Source organism: Cricetulus griseus, chromosome 5, assembly GCF_003668045.3.
Source record: "Cricetulus griseus strain 17A/GY chromosome 5, alternate assembly CriGri-PICRH-1.0, whole genome shotgun sequence".
NCBI classification, from domain to species: domain Eukaryota; kingdom Metazoa; phylum Chordata; class Mammalia; order Rodentia; family Cricetidae; genus Cricetulus; species Cricetulus griseus.
Genome location: NC_048598.1, coordinates 22,582,027 through 22,592,977, shown reverse-complemented (window position 1 = coordinate 22,592,977; position 10,951 = coordinate 22,582,027). Strand labels below are relative to the sequence as shown.

General features: G+C 41.9%; 1 pseudogene; it reads right to left on the bottom strand.

Moving 5' to 3' along the window:
- Window positions 1-31: 31 nt before the first annotated feature.
- On the bottom strand, window positions 32-496 carry LOC100768435 (annotated as a pseudogene).
- Between the last annotated feature and the right edge of the window lie 10,455 nt (window positions 497-10,951).

The window sequence follows — 10,951 nt, the reverse complement described above, 5'->3', positions numbered from 1 at the left end:
TTAAACTGGCTGAGTTGGTTGCTCTGAGGGATCAGTCAAAGAGACCAAATCCCATATTCTCGTCGGATGCCTCCGACTCTTCCTTGGCATCAGCCTTGGCTGGGGCTAGGGCGGCAGCAGGAGCAGCAGTGGTGGCTGCAGCCACGGGGGCAGCAGCCGCAAATGCAGACGGATCAGCCAAGAAGGCCTTGACCTTTTCAGCAAGTGGGGAAGGTGTACTTGGTCTCCACAGACAAAGCCAGAGCCCGCTTGTACCCATTGATGATAGAGTGTGGTAACCAATCTGCAGACAAACATTGGCAACATTTTGGACACCCTCTAGGAAGCCAGAGTGTGGCACCAGCACCGGCAGCAGCCAGCACTTTATTGGCCAGCAGTATGTCCCTAAACTCAGTGAGGTCCTCTTTGGTGGACACAAAGTCACATCCCCCTGATGTGGGGCAGCAGCTTCTGCAGAGACAGGTTGTCCTCCAGGTGCCCCCAATGGCCTGCGCATCGTGGTGTTCTTGCCCATCAGCACCACAGCCTTTCCTCACAGGGACATGTGGATCTGCTTCGAGCCCACATTGTCTGCTCCCACAACGAAGCATTTTGGGTAATCATCCAAAAGTTGGATGAACTTAAGGAAGTAGTTGGACTTCTAGGTCGCCCTGTCTTCCCTGGGCATCACGGTGGTGCGTCAGGGATTACCACACAGGGTTTAAAGACGATGTCACTTTAATGAGGATGCCTGGCGAGAGAGCACTTATTTTTTAATTGCCTATTATTGCAAGCCCAATGAGATCTTACCTGCTTGCTTATCTGCCTGGTATCCAACATCACTGTCTCCCTTTCTAATATAATCCTGATTTCGTTTAGGACAGTCATGTGCACAAAAGAAATATGTGCCCTTGGGGCTGGAGAGATGGCTCAGTGGTTAAGAGCACCATCTGCAAGTTTGATTCCGAGACCCCACATGGTGGTTCACAATCATGTATAACTCCATAGCTGTTCTAGGGGATCTGACACCCTCTTCTGGACTGCATGGGAACCAGACATGTACGTGATACACAGACCAGGCTAGCCTCGAGCTCAGAGATCCACCTGCCTCTGCCCCCCAAATGCTGGCATTAAATGTGTAGTTCTAACACTGCCTGGCTGAGAGTAATAATATTTTTAATGATTGTCAATGGGAAATCAAATACCTAGTAAGTCCTTATCATGGTATTTACGACAACGTATGTTCTCCATAAACACTAGCTGCTATTATTTTTTTAAAAAGGAAAAAGATATACATCCTCCCTCAAAGCTGGCTTTGACCTCACCTACAGGTCTGGTTAATGAGACCTTCCCGCATAACTGCCAAGGATTTGTTGGAAAGTTTTGCTTGACTCACGTGGACATTGTGGCTTTTTTTCTCTGCCACTTCCTTTCTCCTGCTCAAAAAAAAAAAAAAAAAAAAGCATAAAGCTAAAGACAGGTTAGTCATCTTGTGTCCATGCAGCAACTGAAAGAATGAAAGTCAGATACTAACACATTAATTGTATATAGACATATTGCAACAAAGAAAGCCAAAGTGCAGGGTCTTAAATATGGAAACATTTCTCATTTCTTTCTCTAAAGAAGGGATCTGCCATTCTCCATAGGGCTTCTGTCTTTGGGACCTATGTGTTTATTTTGCTTTTCACCATTTCGTGGTTTTGAGAATGGTGAAAGAGACCAGAGAAGCACAAACATGATTCTGATGAGTGTAAGCCCTAGAGTGGTACTCATTAGTCCTATTCTTTTTGTTTGTTTGTCGAGACTGGATTTCTCTGTAGCTTTGTAGCCTGCCCCAGAACTCCATCTATCCACCAGGTTGACATCAGACTCAGAGATCTGCCTGTCTCTACCTCCTGAGTGCTGGGATTAAAGGCATGTGCCACTGCCGCCTGGCCCTCATTATTTCTATTCTTATCCCATTAGCTGGTGCTTAGCTAGCCAGATGATGTCAGCTAGCCAGCAGACAGGGTGGGAAACAAAAGCATAATTCAATTACTAATGGAAGAAGAGAAGAGTGGATGTTTAGGGACAAAAGCAAGTCTACCTTACTCATGCCCCAGCAGAAACACAGAAGGCTTCTGGGTTCTTGACAGCTTTGTTAGAAATCCATTCTGCTTCCCATAGCCATCCTCTAGACATCTGGCTATGTGTGTGTGTGTGGGGGGGTACTATTTGATTAAAGCCTGTTATTGTTTTAAGAATATGACAGGTAAAATGCAGGTAAATATGCATAGTATAGCATTTACCACATTAATCATTTTTAAATGCACAGGTGAGTAATCGTAAGTACATTCACATTGTACAAACATTACCAACAACCATCTACAAAACTTGTTTCAACTTGCAGAACTTAAAATCTCTTCCCATTAAGCAAGCCTCCAATCCCTCTTTTCTCCTGCCCCTGATATGCCACTGTTCTATTTTGATTCTCATCCATAGGCCTCCTTTCAGTCTGCCGATTTGGTTCACACAAATCACCATTCAGCATACCACTCAGACTAACATGGGTAACCTCTTGATGACTGAATACAAATACCAGCCCACAACTCAAGAATCACTAACTGCCCAGGTGTGATGGCACACACCTTTAATCCCAGAATTTGGGAGGCAAAGGCTGGTGGATCTCTGTGAGTTTGAGGCCCCCCACCTAGTCTACAAAGCAAGTTCCAGGACAGCCAGAGTAGTTACACAGAAACCCTGTCTCAAACAAACAAACAAAATCACTAACTCAGGGTTCAAGTCCCTGTTCCAGCTCAATAAATAAATAGATAAACAAAAATCACTAAGTGACCAAATGGCATGAGAGAAGAGGGAGAGGAACTTGATCTTGATCTCCACCAGGCTCCAATTTCAGCAGGAAGTAGCCTGAACTGAAGCTGACACCTGTAAATCCTGGGGCCCCATCTCTCAATACTACCTCTTCCAGAGTCTTTCTTTTATATATGCAAAATGTAGGAATGTAAGAGTACCGAAGCTACCTGAGTAGAGGGATCATCCATGCCTTATAGTCTATCTAGTATCCCCCCCACACACCAAGCTGCTAAATTCTTAGCATGTAGCAAACCCAAGATGTGCTGGGAAAATAGAACTTCCTAAATTATGGATTTGCATTCTTTACTAATGTGTTAAACTCAGATATGCCCTCCCTCTAAGCTCAGAGACTCCTTATAAAGTCTATAAACGTAAGATAATTAATTCCTTTGTACTGTGTGTTGCTGTTAGATTTCCTAAACCACCTTCCACAACTGTGAATACATGGCATTATTAAAAGATATTCTACCTCAAAGAAAAAGCAAATGAAGAAACCCTAACTGTGCCTGGTGGCACAGGCCTGTAGTCTAGCTACTTGGGGGGCTGAGGCAGTAGAATCTCAAATTCAAGATATGCCTGGACTATTAGAGTAGGCTCAAGGCCAGACTGTATAATTTATCAAGACCCCATTTTGTAATATATTTTTTAGAAACTTAAAAGTACTTGAGATATACCATAACTCTGGTTGTAGAATATTTGTAGAATATGAGGGTGCTCTAGATTAAATCTTCAGTATCCCCCAAATCATACATATAAAACTGTAAGTAGTTTTGAAATAAAAATAAATGTATAGTAATTTGTCTCACTTAACAGTGTCTATTTCAGAATCAGCAGTTTTTATGGTTTCGTTTACTCAATGAAGTCATTTGACATTTCCTACTTTAAAATTTTGTCACTAGGCTTAAGCCAGAAATATGGCTCAGCTGCTTAAGAGATGGCTGTTCATGGGGGTTTTGAGTTCAATTCCCAGCAACCGCATGGTCTCCCAACTATTCTGTAATGGGATCCGATGCCCTCTTTTGGCATGTAGGCATACATGCAGACAGATCACTAATATACAGAAAATACATAAATAAGTAAACATTTTTTAAAATATCGATGGAGCTAGGGCTATGGATCATTGGATAACAGCTTTTGCTGCACCAATATGAGGACCTGAGTTCAAATCTAGAGTAAAAAACAGGCATGGGAGGCACACCTGAAACCTCAGTGCTAGGGACCCTAGGAGACAGGAGGACAGCTAAGACTTACTAGATGTCAACCTGACCCTCCTTTGCCTTCTGCACAATCACCACACACTACAGACAGACTATATAATTTTGCTAAAAGTTTTAGTAGTAAGAGTTCTAAATTTAAAATTTAAATTTAAGTCAAGCGTTGGTGGTGCACGCCTTTAATCCCAGCACTCGGGAGGCAGAGGCAGGTGGATCTCTGTGAGTTCGAGACCAGCCTGGTCTACAAGAGCTAGTTCCAGGACAGCCTCTAAAGCCACACAGAAACCCTGTCTCAAAAAACAAAAAAAAATTAAATTTAAATAAAAAAACCCTAAAAAATTTTCTTGTCAGAAAAAAACCTGGCCAGAAAACAGCAGTGTTTGTAACAAATAGCTAATGACTACCTGAACATTTAATGATCTAGAAAGAAACACTGAAGGATGTTCAAGTCTTTCTGAACAGTCTAACAGGTTGAAATCATAGTGGTGGCATTAAAATCAAGATGAACTTGAGAGTAACACTTCAACTTCATTATCACTTTAAGGAAAGAAAATCAAATCTACCCCAATAAATCATACAGATTAGCTTGCAAAGGAGTCCAAGATAGGGCTCAGAAATATAAGAGAAAAAGGTTTTCCTAATTCTCCAGCTTAGTTTCTTGCTATTGCACAACCTACCCCTCTGGTTCTAGTCCTTACTGACTGAGCCCCACTCAGGGGTGCCTGGCACAAGCTCACTATTTTCCTTCAAGATGGAATAGAAGAGATGGCAAATCATCACAGGTCCCAACAAGGAAGACAGGTTTGAGCTCCTCAACCTGATCTCCCTAGGTATCTGAGGGTGGAGTGTCACCATCACAAATAATTCAAACTCCAGAAGTATTTAGTCTGTGACAGGAAGATGGTATTTCTTTTTCTTTTTTTTTTGAAGATGGTATTTCTTATAGTCTCCATAACAACACAGCAGTATTTTATAGAGGGAGAAGTGGGTACTGAGTTGGAAGTCATTTGTCTAAGATCACGTGCACCATGAAAAAGTCACAAACTTAGGGTTAAAAGCAGGCAGTCCAACTCTAGAGCCTATATTCTCACCTATGCTTTTGAATAGAAATCATACTCTGTTTTCTACAGACCATACAGTAATTCATCATTTACCAATAAATGCTGTTACCTGTCAGTTCTGCTGAGGTCTGCTGAAGGCTTGCAGGGGAGCTTAGATTACTATTTTAGAAACTGGAATGACCACTAAATATGGTAGAGATACTTTTTTTTCTTCAAACTGAATTTGCTAATGTATATGTTTTTCTCTCTAAGAATCCACTAGCTCCACCATTCCCTAACCTTTCATATACAATTAGAAGAGGCTATCGGTTTTCTCTAAGGCTTTCTGGCTTCTTGGAGCAGTGCTAAAACAACTAAAGACTTTTAACTGTTTATGAACGCTCCTACCAGAAGGTGGAGAAGAAAACGGGGAGACTGAGAAGTCATTTTTCTCACCACCATGTCGAAAGAGGGCTGAAAGGTTTAAAACGAGAAGAATAAGTTTCCTCATACGCTTTCTTCATTCTGCTTTTGCCACATTTTGAAGGAGTGAAAAACACACTGCCCTTCTTCGTTGGTAATGAGTGGAATAACATTTTTTTTTTTTCATTGCACTTCAATTAAGTGTCAGTCACTACTTTCTTTATTATGATACATCTCTGGCACGGCCAGAAAAGGAAAAGACTGCCCACCCTCTCTCTGCACCCGCCTCTTCCTATGGAATAAACACATCAAAAGGAGGACATTAAATAAGCTCAGTATTCAGGCCATGGCAGGGCATGGCTCTAACTTACTTACACTGGGCTTTTCCTGATCATCTCTTCACCGGTTATTAACACTCATGCCAGAAGGTGGAGACAAGAGCAGGGAGATTGAGAAGTCTAGATGGCTCAAACAGTATCCTGGGGAGTGGCTTTCCTAAACATGAGGGTGAGACTGGAAGGAAAGAAAACTACCAAACTGAATGGCCTGCTGTGGTTTCTAGCCCCCTCTTCCTTACCTTAACTTACCTCCTCTAAATCCTTCTCATCTTGCATCTAGGGTTTCTGTTGTTGTGATGAGACACCACGACCAATCAACTTGGGGAGTGTGTGCAAGATAGTTCTAAGTCAACTCGACACAACATAAAGTCTTCTAAGAGTAGAGAACTTCAATTAAGAAAATACTTAGCCAGATGGTGGTGGTGCACACCTTTAAACCCACTACTCAGGCGGCAGAGGCAGGCAGGTCTCTGTGAGTTCGAGGCCAGCCTAATCTACAAAGCTACACAGAGAAACCCTGTCTCAAACAAAACAAAACAAAACAAAACCTCTATAAGACCAGGCTGTAGGCAAGTTTGTAGAGCATTTTCTTAATTAGTGATTGATGAGGAGGGGCCTAGCCCACTGTGAGTAGTACCGTCCCTGGGCTAGTGGTCCTAAGTTCTATCAGATGGCAGACTAAGCAAGCCATGAGGAGCAAGTCAGTAAGCAGCACTCCTCCATGGTTTGTTTCTGTATCAGCTCCTGCCTCCAGGTTCCTGCCCTGCTTGAGTTCCAGTCCTGATTTCCCATGAGGATTAACTGTGATGTGGAAGCATAAGCCAAATAAACCCTTTCCTCCATAACTGGCCTTTGGTCATGGTCTTTCACCGCAGCAATAACTCTAAAAGGACAGGGAGGAAAGGGAGTTTTTGGCTCAGGCTTACATATCACTGCTCAATCAAAAGCAATGAATGCAGGAATTCAAGCAAGGCAGGAACCTGGAAGCAGGAGCTGATGTAGCAGCCATAGCAGAGTACTGCTTACTGAGTTACTCCTCAAGGGTTGCTAGGCTTGCTTTCTTATAGAAGCCAGAACTATTGGCTCAAGGGTGGCCCCACCCACAATTGGTCAGCTCCTCCCACATCAATCCCTAGTTAAGAAAGCATACAGGTTTGCTTACAGCCCTATCTGAAGGAGACATTTTCTTCATTGCGTCTCCCTCCTCTGATGACTCTAGCTGTGTTAAGTTGCCATAAAACTAGCCAGCACAAGTAGTGCCTTTCAAAAGGTGCAATACATATGTAAGAATTTCCCTCTTCCTGTAAGAGATCATGTTTTGTTGTTGTTTTTTTTTAAGTCCTTTTAATCCTACACAAAACAATCAGGGTCCAAGATTGAGGATCAGAAAAAAACAAAACAAACAAATAGCCAGATTCCCTGCTTTAGTGAGGACTATGGTCTCAGGCTCCTGTAGTGGGCCTGGGTCATCCCTTTAGATATCACAGATGATTTTTTTTGTCTGGGGATAAGAAATATAGAAAACCAGACAAGGAGCTATTTAAAAACAACAACAACAAGAAGAATTGATGACATAGGAAGTGAATATAAAATAACAATCCAGCAGGCTGTGGGGATAGCTCAGTCAGTGAAGTGAGTGCAGGAGAAACAAGTGAACCTGAATTCACCCTCCAGAGCCCACATAAAAAAGCCAGGTATGGTGGTACACATTTGTAATTTTAGCCTTGGATGCCGAAGACGAGTAGATGTGTCCTTCAGGCTTGCTGGCCAGCGAGCCTACAGTAATTAATGAGCCCCAGGTTACTGAGAGATTTCCTCTCAATAAACAAAGTAGGTAGCACCTTAGGGACAACCTCTGAGGCTGACCTGTGGTATCTGCACCATGCATACATGTGTGCACCACACCCCCATGCACACAAACACATACAGCCCACTCTGCCTTACCGAGGAAGACGGCACATGGTAGCAGTAGTTCTATTCTTGAAGTTTCCTTTAAATTTAGGAAAGGATCTGAGACTGGTGTTTCCAAGCAACCCAGAGGATTTCTCTAGAAAATAAGATTCCCTGTGCTATGCCACTGATACCCAACATTGTGCTGCATTGTCTGTGGCATGGAGTTTTTACTTGTGTAGGAAATCGTCCTCTGCAGCAAACTTTCTTTCTGACTTAGCTTTGGATCCCCAGACCCCAAATAACAACAGAGACTTCTATTTTGTTGTTGTTGTTTGCTTGTCTCTTGTTTTTCAACACAGAGTTTCTTTATGTAGCGATGGCCATTCTGAAACTCACTCTATAGACCAAACTGGCCTCAAACTCACAGAGATCCACCTGCCTTTGCCTCCCGAGTGCTGACATTGAAAGTGTGAACTGCCACCACAACCAGGCTGAGACTTCTCATTAATTATGAAAGCATAGCCTTTAGCTTAGGTTTGCCCCAACTAACTCTTATAACTTAAATTAATCTGCTTCCAGTAATCTTTGTCTTGCCACATGGCTTTGTTCTTTTTTTTTTTTTAACCTCTCCTCCATTCTGTATGTCTGACTTGGTCCATGTCTAGCTGGTGTCTCCTCGAGCCTAGATTCATCCCCTCTTCCTCTCTCTCCCTGGAAATCCTGCCTATCGTCTCATGCCTAGCTATTGGCCACTCAGCCCTTTAGTAAATGGATCAGAAGGCACATTGGCAAAGACACATCTTCACAGTGTACAAAAAGATTATCCCACAATATTCCTCATATTAGAGGGGAGTGGAAGGAGATGGAATCAAGTTCCAAGTCCTGGGCCTGACCCTTACTTGTTCCCTTAGGGGGCAGGTGAACAGCCAGGGATACACAGAGAAACCCTGTTTCAAAATAAAAACCTGTCTCAAAAATAAAAAAAAATTAGAAGTACATATTACAAAAAAAGACTGCAGAAATCATACCGATTAGAATAAATTTAAGTTTTCATATATGACCTTGAAACAAAATTTAACTATTTATTGAGCCACACTTAAAAAAGAAATTAAAATACAGAACCTCAACAATTTCTAGCACAGAAACACCCATGTCAAGTTACTTCACTCACAAGGTAAAAACAGAAGAGAACAAAACAGAAAACTAAAGCCTAGTTCCCAAAGCCTCAGACATTTGAGATTCTGAATTTCTATAAATATCTTCAGTCAAATAAGAAGTTAAAGTATCAATCCTATAAGACACTAGGCAGCAAAACAACACAACGATAGCATAACAGAATATGGCAAAACTTCACTGGAAAATAACTTACTGATCTCCTAAAAAGTTAAAAGCCAGAAGTTGGGTTAGGCACTCAAATAATGCCTTCAGCACATCCAAGTGTTTTGTTTTTGTTTTTGTTTTTGTTTTTGTTTTTGTTTGTGAACTGAACACCACAATAGGGGTTACACATGTTTCTCCTTTATTTTTCGTAAAGTTCTTCACAGTTGGTGACATTTCTGCTATTTTGTGAACAAAAAAACTGTAGCTCCAAAAAAAAAAAAAACCCAAACCAAACCAAAACAAAACAAAACTGTAGCTCCTAATCCAGTGGCCTGTGCAAAGTCTGACTCTTTACATATTATCATAGACTCTGACTTTACCAGTGACCCCAGGGCTGCTGAAATATGACCAGTGGTCACTTAGGAACCATGTTACAAAGAACCCAAGCAGGGAATGGGAGCCATGGTTTTAGCCTCTCCTGTGCAGAATCTTGCCTTCATGCTTGCCTGGGACAAACCCCTTTGTTGCAGTAGAATAGTAAAATTTTGTCTTCTGAACTTTTTTGCAGAGCCAATGAGAATAGCACAAAAATTTTGAAGTGAGAGAAGCTACAGGAAAAGTCAGCCTTAGAAGAAGACAGCCTGGGGCTGGAAAGACAGCCCAGTGGTTAAGAGCACTGGCTGCTCTTCCAGAGGACCTGGGTTTGATTCCCAGCACCCACATGGCAGCTCACAATTGTCTGTACCACCTATTATGGGGGATCTGATACCCTTACACAGACATACATGCAAGCAAAACACCAACGGATATAAACTAAAAATAAATTACTTTAAAAAACCCACACATATACACAAAATTAAAAAAAGAAGAAGACAGCCTGACCAGAGAGCAGACAGGAAACCATAGCTGATCCAGTAACACACTAGAGCTAGAAAAGCTCACTGTGTGAAATGTCATCTGCTTAGTGTGACTTGATGAAGACAAGGGAACTGAAACTGGGTCTGTCCTGGTGACCTGTGGAGTCAAATGTGATATTAAGGGGTAGAAAGGATTGGTTGGTCTGTGTGAAGGGAAAGGAGGGGGCACTTTCTGTAACCAAAGAGAGGCTAGAGATGAGAAGAGCCTTGGCTTCTACCATCTGCACTGAGGGGATCAGGCAAGTGAAGGAATGAGTGAGATAGGTCCTTATGGTGACCGTCAACTTTCAGGTTATGGAGTCTTTGCAAAGTGTCTACATATTAGAGAAGAAAACATTTATGTGAGTTCGTTGTAGAAAAACAAACATAATCCAAAGGCACAAGAAGAGAATAGACACCTTGCAATTTTACCATTCAGAAATTATTATTATTAGTATTTGGATGAATTTTTCCCTAAAGTATACACACACACACACACACACACACACACAAGGCACAATCTGGATTGCTGGTCCTCAGCTCTAAATACACCATGGACATTCTTATAGAATCATTAAAACAGATAAACAGATATTCCTAAATCCTATAATTGCATAGTATTCAATTGACCAGTAGTGTGTAGCTATTTTCTCCAATTAATACATTCATTCCTTAAGGGAAGTTACTGGGGACTCAGGAAGTAAATAAAATTCGTAAGTCTCATGAAATCAAATCCACAATGCTCCTTCCCAAAGCTGAGAGACAATAAACGTGTTATTTGAAACTCCAGTTTCTGGTCCTTTGTGGTGGAGGCCCCAGGAAACTAATGCAAGGAGGAAATAAGAATTTCATCTAGAAGCACTCTAGACCTTCCAGTCACAGAAGCTGTCCTCTGTTTGACTTAACAGAGCTTAAAGAAGAGCTATCCATTTCCCAGGACCTTGAAAGAAGCTTCCTAACATGGCTACCAGTGACATGCCTTATATCCGTTGCAG